A 12,742-nucleotide genomic window follows, 5' to 3' on the forward strand; every position below is an offset into this window, starting at 1 on the left:
CATCAAAGACCTAGTTCTGCAGTATTGTCACCCCTGTATATTTTTGGATAGTTTAATTCCTCACTATAATAGTCCTCTGCAATGTAAATGCTCAAAACTGCTTACAGTGGTTTCCAGTGTTTTGTAAACAAAGGTGCAAGAGTAAAACTGAGAGATGAAATTTCAAAGATGTGACATTAAACACAAAATAAGAATAACTTTTTTCAGACTCTTACTCAGACTTGTGAAACCTGTTTTCCATCCAGCACGCCATAAATAGGTGTTAGATGTGGTCGTCAAAGTAATAATGGAAGAGTAAACTACCCTATGAAATAGGGGAGCATTTTTTTTCAAACTGGGACTGATGAATTTTTTGAGAAACAATGAAAAAATGTTTTATACTGTGAAAGACTGAAAAGTGAAACAAATTTGTCATGGGCAGTGGAAGATTTTTAATCCCTTGAAATCTTCAGTGTGATGACTGCACAACATGTCTTAGACCAAATTTTATTGGACCCAGAAACAATTTGATTTTTGTAGTGTGTTAGCACTGTCTAAGGGCCAAGTTCCCACTCAGATGCTCAGTGACTCCCATCCCAGCAAGAAGTGAGGAGACACCAGGATTAGAAAGCTTGCACATGGAGATAAAGACAGGTAGATTACTTACCTATTACTGTGCTGGGAAAAACTGGCTCAGATTGGGGAAGACTAATTTAAAATTCTAAAATTTAAAATTAAATTTAAAGAGCAAACATTAAAACAACTTTCCTCCCCAGTCTCCCAAGCATTGCTCCTTCGCTCCCAGCTCCTTTACTCACCTCAACAGTGACACAGGATGGGTGAGGAGCTAAGGGTCAATATGTAATAATTCCTCTCTTCTGCTCCTTCCCTATTACACCTCTACCCTGGTCCAGCATGGATTCTCTGCATGAGTTATAGTTCCTTCAATATCTCTGCCCAGTTCACTGCACAGATTGCAATGGACAGCTGCTCTGGTTCCCAGAGAATCTCCACACCCATAACATCTTCCTCCTCTTCGTCTGATCTTGGTGTTCCCTCACTTGTTCCTCAGTCTTTTGTTACTTCCTCCTCCTCTCTCTGCCCAGGAATTTCACCTTTTCCCAAGTGTTTTCTCAGAGGCACCGCCAGTTCCACTGCTGGGCTCAGCTGTGCTGTGCAAAGGGTTTGGCACAAAGCAGACGCTGCCTTCCTCCCACAGAGGCCTCCTCTGGAGCCCCCCTCTGCCAGCAACTGCATGTCTGCACACCAGACAGCTTTTAACACGAGGAGGGGACAAAATCTAAATCCCTTGGTGGGTACTCAAGTTCGAGAATCAACACTATGACATTAAAATTTTGTCTCTGTAAATAATATGCACCAAGTGTTCTCATCAAAGCAAGTTCCAACTACCAGTGAGTCACTGCTTCCACCCAGAACTTGCAACTACTTGCATGACTGATCTGAAGCCTCCTCACAATCTGAAAAATAGAAACCATGTTTTATGGAAGACAAAGTCAAAAATTAAAATTAGTCTCTGAAATTTAATACAAATCCCACTTTAAGGCTTGTAAATGTTTCAGATTCATGTGGTTTTGTCCGAACAGGTTTACTGTAAATATCACCTATTCGAAAAAGCCACATAGTTTCAATTTCTGCATTTTAATATCTTTCATAAAACTTTCTGCAGAGAATTGGACTTGCTGTTTGAAATATACATAGAGAAATTTAAACACAAACATTTTATGATAGTTAAAATATATGCCTGTATATTTGGAACATAACAACATACTGTCTCATGTTGTCTTTGACTAGTGTAATAGGAAGATGCAGCCTGGATATCCTTAATCATGGTAACACTGTTTTATAAATATGGTAATAAATATTAAATCCTGTCTCATATGGAAAACACAGGTTATTTAAGACATGCAGGGTCATTTCTGCTTTGAAAATTATCTCACACAGGTAGAATTATCATTAACCTCTGCTTTCCAAGAGAGCAGGCTCAGCTTCATCTTCTACTTGAAAAATTATAGTAGTTTTATCCAAACATCCTTATAAAACACTGTCAGGTACATTAGGGAGACACATAGTTTTATTAACTTTTGCTGAATCTTTAAGAAATCACCATGCAAGGGTAAAAGGAGAGCAAACATGAGTGAGAATTTTTTGATCTAGCAAGCAGACTCTCATCTTAAGAAGTCCCCATCCTGTTCCACCAATATTTTCCAGAGTATTCAAGTATTCATTGGAACAAAAATTTGAGTTCTATAAAACTTCACTTAGCAGAATTCCCTTTGATGGCCTTGAATTAAATAATTAATTTAATTAAATGTGATTAAATGATGGTTTTGTCATGCCTCCTAATGAGGTTTTCAGTATTAAATAAAGGTTCCTCTGCTTCAGTTTAAGTTCTGTGCCAGGAGATAGAAAGGCACTTCTTACATCCTGTGGTCCAAACAAAGTAAAACTCATTGGGCAAATTTTCAAGGAAGAAGGAATAAAAATAGGTTGAGTATAGAGAGGATGGTTTCTAATTCCTCCTTAGAAAACCTTATTTTTATTATTTACTTAGAAAGGCGAGAAGACAATACAGATTATATATCTGTGGAATAAGTCAGAAGAAATATATAACTAGGAACTTTACTTAAAATTCAAAGAAAAGGTAAAATGATACATCAGGACTAATAAAGCTAACAGAAAATCTGTTCTGTGATGTGCAAAAACAATCTGTTCTATATGACTAACATACTTAAAAATAAAAAAAAAACTTAACCATCTGACAATATATATTTCATATAATTCTTCCCTTTCCACCATATTTATCATATAATCTTTTTTTTTTTCATGTCTTTGTCTGTCAAAGCTGCATACAAAGGATCTGCTCAGGAGATACTTCTGCAATAATGATGGAATCAAGTATTGCTTCCCCATGCCCCAAACTTTGCAGAAGGGGTGCTGATAGACAATTAACTAACCAGATACAGAGATGTCAATTACTTCTCCTTCAGGATTCACAGGTAAAAATATATAACCTGTGGTTAATTTGCTTCTACCATGACTTTCCCACTAGCAATACATTTGCAACTCAAGTCTGGTACTAGTAACAGCTAGATGCTGACAGCACTTCTGTGGTAAACACTGAATGGAAGAAGTCTTTGAGTATGAATCCCATGTGACACAGCATCAGCAACAACAAAAAATGAGCATAGGTAAGTGGAAAAACACATTTCCCAATACATGAAAACTGTATCAAGGTTGCAAGCTGAAGAAGGTGTAGACCAATGAAAAGAAGGATGTGGCTAAGAAAATTGAACAAGCACAGATTAAGGAAGACTAGCTTATGACAGTCAGGTAGCTGAATAAATGGAGAATATCAAATGGGAAATGAATATGGAAGATTTCTTCAGTATGAGAACTAAAAGTGAGGGAACAGAGGACATCATAAATCTGTTGACCTACAAAAATAATTTTCCATAGTTATTTTTGCCAATCACTCTGCATAAAACTATGGACAGTTTCTGCTTTGAGATGACACAAGCTGAGCATTCAGGAAAATAAATGACATTAGATCACTTTTGTACAAATCCGTAACGTCCTACAAAACCAAGGAAGACAACTTAAAGAACTCCTTTTTGGGTTACACAAATCATTGCATGGGAGGGCTGTAATACTCTATCAGGGCTATGTAAAAGGAGCATTAAAAGTACCATGCAACAACTTTGCTAACATCCGTGAAACAGAGACAATAACTGAGAGCTAGCTCACATATTAACAAAAGGAAAGCAGAGATGTATAATACCCTGAAGAGTTAAAGCAAGTTTGATTTTGCTTTGACATACTAGAGGAATGCAACAGAAATATTTTATATAAAAACAAAGAGCTCTAAAGTCAAACTGGAAAGTAGCAGCAACACTTTAAATATGCATATTGGATGCCAAAAAGGAATGGAGGTGGAGAAGTTAAAATAAATAAAAAGTCTTCTGTAGCAAGCTATTGCAGTTTATAGAATTCTTGCCTCTGACAACTTCCCAAGGACCCCCATCTGAATACTGATCCACAGAAAAAATGGAACATAGCCCTTATCATCCTGGGCTGTGCTTTACAGCAGAATCAATAAAGTTAAAGGACAACAGAAATGTGATTACCCCATTAATCCACAAGACCAAGTTCAACAGCCAAATATCCTCTTTGTAAACATCCTAATGAATTTTCAGGCAGATCAAAACTGTGAGGATTGATTTCAGGATGAATTAGTTTTTGGAGAAATTTTGAGATCTTTCACTAAGTGTCACCCATCTTGGATGTATAGTGTCTGGTGCTGAAGTGAAGAGAGGGACAGATTTGTTTTTGTTTCATTTAAGGCAGATAATAAACCATGTTTTCTCTTTTAAAAAGAGATAAATTTCTTCCCAGGGCAATAAAAATTCTCTGTGAACTTTGATCTTCCTCTTGGAGAGTGCAAACAGATGCATGCTTATAAAAATGTGAGTCAAGATAGAGTTATACAGTAGTACTCTGTCACTGGTTCTTTGCTACAATCTTTCTTTTTCTCTGTAAATTGCATATTTTCACTATAACATGCTAGGTACAGGACCCAAGGTTCTTCCTTACACTTCTGTAAATCAGAGTGGAGAAGTGATTATAAAACTAGTGAACTAACATCAGAACTGTGTGCCTCATCTCCATCTTTGGCTCAGGAGCACCTCACACACACACACTCAGAGGTGCATGAATAACAAATAATTGCTATAAGAAGCAAGAAAGAGGCCTTTTCTCTTTTCTCAACCCAATAGCAGAAGACCTTGAGAACTTGACCTACGGGAAAATAAGGCATAAATCTGCTAGGCAGCTATGAATATATGCAATATAATGCCTTTTAAGGACTTGGGAAATTCTTTTCATTGTTCTGACCTCAAGAGGGTCAGAATTGTTATCTCCTGGCAACGAGGCATAGACTGGCAATGGAACAAGATTGTGGTCTTGGGTTTTGAACAATAATGAGCTTCTATGATGAAGCAGACAAGACATGGACAGCATAGATTTCTCCTGAGCTAAAACATATATCAAGCTCTTGGTTATTCACATAAGGCTTGTTAATGATGGAGGCTCCTGGAAGATTTGGGAAATTTCATGGCTTGGAGGGCTCCACCTATAGTCAATTAAATTTCTACAATGAGAAGGGCTCCTTCTCACTGTCATCAACCCTAACTATGATTCTAAGGCAATATCAACAAAGAATAAAATAAAAAATTATCACTTATGCAGGCTTATTTGGTAGTCTTTGAAGGAGGTAACTGCATCGCAACTGCATCTCTGTTTGGTTACATGCCACAGGAAAAGTGAATCAAAGAAAACTGAATATTCTGGTCAGTCGCCTTCTGCAAATGCTCCACGATTCTCTTTTTGTAGACTTAGAGGAGATTATAACACTATCAGGTCTGCTGGCGTGACTAAGATTGATATAGATGGGGAGGTAAGTCCCAGGAGTAATAGTAAAAACTTTTTTTTAATTGTACATGTAGCTTACATATCTAGTGAGTCTTTTCTCCACTTTATCATGCAACCATCCCCTTGGACTGGAACAGAGTATTCTCTTTCCATATAACATAGTTATCTTTGAGACAGTGAATGCCCTCATTTTTAATTCCTTTCTTATGTTCGTTGGACAGAACAAAAATATTTGAGCCATTGCACTTTTGTTACCACTGAAAGATTGTTCTCACTTAAAAAGCATATGTGGCACAGACTTGGGAGGAGGACAGATAAAATTCCTACCTGCAGTTTAAATATCCTGTTAAAGGAAGAAATGTTACTGGTATTAGTAGGAGTATCATCTGATATAAATAACAACTTCATAGCAAACTATTGACTCTTTATATTCCTTTTCTGATGCTGAAAATTAAATAGACCCACACTGAATTGCTTTTGTTATTCTCCTGGTGTTCTGATAGGTAGATGCCATTCAGTTTCATATTGGACACGATCATCCATCTGGGTGCTGCTTATACAAACACCAATATAACAATGGCAAACTAAAGTATAAATATGTTCTTTGATACATATCTAAACTTGAAATTAAGATTTAAATTGAGTAGTGATCAGCAACTTTTACCAAGAATGAGAAAGCAAGGTGGGTGGACATATTTCTAGGCAGCCTCTAGGGAGGGAAGTAACCCTATGCTATCCCAGTGCTTCTAAGTACATCTGTGATATCTCTCAGCACTCTATATTTCAGGAAGTCAGCCTGTTTATGAAGTTATTGTAAGGTAGCAGCGGGCATAAGTAAAACACTGCTAATATAGTACTTGGCCAAAAGTAGCCTCCCCTGTAGGAGTTTGTTTATAAATTGCTTTGGTCCACTTGACAAGGTCAAATCCATTCTCTTAATGATGAATCTCATCTGTTCTGGTGCAGAAAGAAATGTTTTCTTTCACTTCTACGTGTGGTAAGAGCTCATTCATCTCTGTATGTTCTAAAGGGAAATCTAGCTACATCAGAGAGAGAAGGAGTATTCAGAGGGCAACTGATGGCCAGGAAGATATATTGAATTCACTTTCCTGGGACAGACATTCAAATGGTAACAAGTGATAGAAAACAGCTCTATATTTCAGCATGATGTGTGTTCTCTCTCTTATGATTAAACCCCCTGTGGGCCATCTGCATTTAATGGGTTAGAACTACTTTGTAGCTGCAGTTTTTTCCTTCCATGGCCCTTATTTATTTGAGATGAGACCAAACTGCACTCTAAAAGTGCAGCATGTAGGAAACACTGCCAAAAGAATGAGAACAAAAAGGCAAATTTATGGGCTAGTGTTGTTTTAAGCATTTAACAGTATAAATAGAAAGTGTAGATAAATGTGGACATGTAAGCGACTCTGTTTATCTCAGTTACATTATTTGCCTAAATTCCAGAAGAGAACTAGTCCAATTAGTTTATACAGGAGTTAATGCCTCTGCACTAATGATTTAGCATATGCATAGAACTGTTTTCACACTAAAACTAACAGTCCCCTTAGTACACATCCCCCTAAAAAAAAAAGCACTGCTCAGTCTATCCTTGTCTCTCTAATTCTGAAAAAAAATCAGACACAAATCTGGAATACATTGTAGTAAATCATATGTAAATGATTTCTGTATTTCAAAACTAGCTGAATGGACTACCTTAACAAAAAATTAAAATCATGTAAACTAAGTAATGTTGTTCCAGAACAATTCAATTTAGTAAATCTAATAGTAAATCTATTAAGTGTTAAATCTATTAAGTGTTTATTAGGTATCATATCCTACTCCCAAGTGAGATTGCTGGCAAGATTCCTGTTAACTTCAGCTAGGATTTGATCATAAGGAGATTTTTGAATAAAGAAAATTTTATTCCTTCTTGCCAACACTGAGTTTTCTGGCTCTAAATATTCAATAAACTCCCAGCCAATGAGTGTATTTTCCTCTTTGCTCATTGTATATACTACTTAAGCATTTACTAAATAATACTAACTCTGATCTCTATCCCAGACCTTTTTCTAAAAGACCTCCAAAATAATTTAGTGTTTTATTTACTCTATGTGTTTAAGTAATATCTGACAGGTTTTTCCATATATAAATATGTATTTCATTATATACTAAAATGTTTATAACAAGGAATGGGGAAAATCATTCTTAGTATACTAGAAGCAGAGTTATTCCTCCAATATCACTTTGAAAGAAAAATACAATTAACATGTTTTATATTGTTATTTTCCATTAAAGATCTCATCTGTTTTCCATTTTTAATGAATAAACCAAAATTATTTCAGTAAACACACCTGAGTAAATAGAGTCTTACAAAGATTCAGATACTTCTGTCTGTCTTTGAGCACACTGTTTGACAAAGCTTCATTTTAATGATGCCCTTTTCTTCCTAGGTGGACAAAAATATTATGAAACTGTTAACTAGGACTTTATGCCACCTACAAGCAGTTTGTTATTTATAATCACACTGTATTCAACCCAAACCAAGCAAATTAAGGTTTTGGGTTTTAATGAAAAAAAGGCTTTACACAACTTAGTCATTCCTCTCTATATCAATAAACTGTTCACCCACAGAGCAGTAATAGTATCAAAAATCAAATCTTTTGCAACTACTGGATTAAAGCAGAAGACTTTGTCTCACTGTACTGATAGCGAGACTAAAGTAAATTGCAGTTAGCACACATAAATGGGTTTTTTCACAGAAGTAGAAGGCAGGGAGAATCAAGCCTATTTCGTTTATCTTTCATAATTAAAGAATGCAGAACCCAGCTTCTGAGAGATGAAGCAGACAGCTATTAGATTACAGAGGGTTGCTATAGTTAGAACCAAAGCACAGAAAAGCACTCTTGCAACAGCATCTTGTGAACCATCAAGTTCCACTCTATAAGCCAGTCAGAAATTACGATTTTTGACCTGATCCTATAACCTACACTTTTTGAAATTATGTTTTTTGTGCTAACATCAATTACTTTAATGAATATTGTTTCCTATACATTGATGTATTTATTAGTCTAGTGCACTAGTTATCCTCATGGGAATAATCACTGTTATGAAGTTGGGCAGTATGAGTCAAGCTAAAGTTGAGCTGTTGAGAGCAAGTCCTCACTTATACCTTATACTTATAAGGGTTCACAAACCCTATTCTTTCAGACGATAACGGATTTTGAAGATTCACTTACTTGGTTTTGGCTTTTCCTCCTTATATTGTATGTCTTGTGCTGACTGTGAAAATATTTGATGAGGCATTGTGTCATATTTATGCTGTTATTTAAACAGATTAAAAATAACTGGCAGGAACAGGACAATATCTCAAATCTATTTTACGTGGTAGTGTTGTGATATATTCCTTCATTTTCATGCCACAGCCATATCAGTTTTAATGAGCCTGTGGTACAAACGAGAATGGCTGTGCTTCAGGAATTTTGTGGACTCGCTTTTTCAACCATTGTTGTGCTTTTGCTTTAATGCTGTGTCCTCCTGTTGCCTCAAAAATGCAGAGAAAAAAAAAATCTTGAAATTCATTATTAGAGATGCTTCTCCACAAAACTACTCTTAATTTCACAGTATGTATTTATTGCCAGTGACAGTCATACACCTACCAACCCTACCTCTGCAAGACTTAGTCTTGATTCTTTATACCCCTCCTTAAACCCATACTGGAGAGGTGACAATAAAATAAGCCTTATGTTGCCAGGTCCAGGTGAGATTCAGGAAGAGGGGTCTAGGCATAGAGGGAAGGGAGGGTCGCACTGGGTTTTGGTTTCCCCCTTACTGCAGTTTTTGCTCTGACATTCCTCCCAGAAGATTATTCTGTCCCCAGCCATCCTACTCCCATTCACTGCACACTATCTCATCATTCTAATGCCAGACAAATCTAAAAAGATCACTGCAGATGAATAAGAAGTATGCATTCTGGGAATGAGTGAGCCACTTGTTATTTGGGTATGAAAGTGCTGAGGGAATGCCTTGGTTTTTGGCTGGGGTAGGGTTAGCTTTCTTCACAGTGGCTGCTGTGGTTCTATGTTTTGGATTTGCGCTGAGCAGAACTGATAACATAGAGACGGTTTTGTTATTACTGAGCAGTGCCTACACATAGCCAAGGCCTTTTTGGCTTTTCAGGCTACCTTAGCATGGACGTTGTGATGCCTGGGAGCTTGGGAGGAGACACAGCCTGGATAGGTAACCCCAGCTGACCAAAGGGATATTCCATCAGCATGGCACCATGCTCAGTAAACAAAGTGGGGGCAGGAAGGGGATGGCTTTGTCTTCTGAAGTCACTGTTACTGTGGTGGGGCCCTGCTCTCCCAGAGATGGCTGAACACCTGGCTGCTCATGTAGAGAAGTGAATGATTTCCTTGTTTGGCTTTGCTTGTGCGAGTGGCATTTGCTTTCCCTATTAAACTGTCTTTATCTCAATCCACGAGTTTTCCAGCTTTCACCCTTCTGATTCTCTCCCCAGTCTCTGGTGTGGGAGTGAGCGAGCAGCTGTGTGGGGCTTGGCTGCTGACTGGGCTTAAACCACTACAGGAAAGAAATACTTGTTATAGAAAAAACTTCCCCTGAAAATATTTCAAAACTAAGAAAAATAAGTGGTTTTAATGGATTCTAACTCTGATCAGCCTGATTTAACTCTGATTTTGAAACAGCACGGATATTTAGAAATCTATCAATAAAACAACCTTTGTAATTTTGGAAAAAAAAATCCTGTATTATTTTATTGTTTGCAAAACAAAATAATTTTCTTCTATTATGCTAAATTATCTCATTATTAAATGCAGAATATAGGTTATATTTGTTAAATTTTATACTTCAGGCCTTACCATAAAATTCACAGTCAAAATAAAATTCCTTTAACATATTGAACTGAATTTTTTCAACACTTTGTTGTACAAAATATTATAACATTGAAGAAGTGAAATGAGAAATACAGTTCATTTCAACTTATTCTCAGAAACTTTGATTGAACAATGACGCTTTCATTGATGTATACTGTTAAACTGTAGGTAGAAATCATTTTTGTCAAACTTTTCTGACCATCTTGGTGCTAAGACAACTGTATCTTTAGCTGCTAAATGCAGTGTTGTCCATCACTTATGAGTCTGTAAAAATCATAATATAAATAAATTTACATTTCATAAGTAAATTTACATTAATTCAGAAATTTGTTAAAATGCAGGCTTAAGATTTTCAAAATGTTGATGAATCAATCACAGGAAAAAAAAACAAAAAAAAAAACAGTGCATCAATAATTAGAACAATATTTCACTTTCTCTTTTAACAGGATAGGGACTCTTTGCCCAAAAGTTCTATAAATTTACTTCTCAGCATAGCATGATGACCACATATCTCAAAGTTTAGTTAACATGCTTGGCAGGAAGGCTTTGTAAATCACCTCCTTTTGTTTTTAGTGCATTTTCCACATGTTCAAGAAGTGAAAAGATTAGTTGCTCAAGAGAAGAAGTCATTAAGGGATAAAATCAAAGCACAAGAACACAAGTCCTGTCAAATGTGGGAGAATAATCCAATAGAAAATAAAATAATTTCCCTTTCATAGAAACTCACTTAAGTTATTTACATATATTTAAATGTCTCTTTTCTAGAATTTTCTTAGAAAAAGAGAACACTACAAATAGCCCTGCTGGGTTTCTCTGCACTATTTGTGGAATAAGGAGCTACTCATCTTGCTTAAAAAATCTGAGTCTGGCCTTAAGCCAGCATGGGCCAGATTCTGCCGTCCCTACTAGAGCTGAATAGTACCTTAAGCCGGGCCTGATTATGAACCGATTACTCATGTTGTGCTGAGAGGCTTTTTTTTTGCATGAATGGGGCCATTGTGAATAAACATTTACAAGTGATTCACAATTTGGCCTATGTGAGTAGTCTCACTCCCATCAATGCGACTACTCACGGAGTAAAGCACTACTAAATAAAACTGGCAGAATGTGACCCTGTTGTAGTACTTGACATCTAACATGAAGATACTTTTTCATTAGCTAAATGAAACGCTGCAACCAACAGGCTATCATTCTTTCTTCGAGACAAGGCTGATGCAAGAGCATGACAAGCTTAATGCAGGCCTGCAACTTATCACACCTCAGGTTTAATGAGGGGTTGAATACCTATTTATTTAACATACAAAGTTATGCTAGCAACAAGTAACAAAAAATTTCCATTGCTAGATTTGAGGATGATGAATAATTAGACTTGCATCCCTTTCACTTAATTAAAATCAGCAGGAAGATGACATGGACTTTTATTTTTCCCCTTTGATTTTGGAAGCTTCAAGCATCTAAAATTGTTGTAATATCTTGAAAATGGATACTTATTCTGTAATAAATCTGCAATTACAATAAATTCCTAGGAATTGTTACGTTTTACTCCTGACATAAAAAGCCTTGTACAAATTATTTTGGGGAGATTTTAGAAGAAAACAATAGAAAATTCTGCTATGAAAATAAATAAGTAAATTGAAAGAGGCAAGAACAAAAATGAATTGGAGATTGCCAGCTAAACTTTTTATTCTTTGTCCACTAATGAAACCCTAACAAAAAATTCTGGAAATTTCTTTGGCATGTTCTAAATATTATACCTTAAAAAGTAGTTATGTAGAAACCGAATAAAATATAACAAAAAAAGAAAAACCAAAAACTGAAAACAGTTTGCTAAAAAAATCCGTTGTATTTCAACCACTTGCATTCTTCTGCATGTGGCAAAAGTGTCTGTACAAAACTAATGCCTCTACCTGTACCAATAACTTTTTTTTCTTTAAATCATGAGTCTAGTTTTACTGCTGTCTAAACAGACCATAAAAAATTGAAAGATAACTTCTAGCCAGAATAGTCTTTTCCAGCTCCTCAGGCCAAAGTTGAAGCTAATTTTTAGAAGGAGAATCAAATCAGGAAACCACAAATTGGAGTATATGCATGTGTTAAAATTTGAGTTTATTACTAGTGGAAAATAAGACAACCTTCCTTTCAGCTGTATAAGACTCTGCTGTAAAAATCCCATTTTCAGTTGATCCTGATGGTTTCAAAGTCAAGTTTGTTTATTCCCTTGAAAGGCTACAGAATGAGCCCATCTCCTTGTTTTGTTTCAAATTTAGCCCTCCTGAGTGGAAGAAGAGAAAATCTGAGGATTCCTGTGTTTGCTTTTGTGAGTACTGGTAGTTCTGCAGTTCTGTGGTGAAATCTGCTTCCCGATCTTCCCTTCTTCCCCCGTGTGTCTTCTGTTCCTAACTAATGGCCAGAGAGAAAAGCAA

This window comes from Poecile atricapillus, chromosome W, assembly GCF_030490865.1.
Source record: "Poecile atricapillus isolate bPoeAtr1 chromosome W, bPoeAtr1.hap1, whole genome shotgun sequence".
Lineage (NCBI taxonomy): Eukaryota > Metazoa > Chordata > Aves > Passeriformes > Paridae > Poecile > Poecile atricapillus.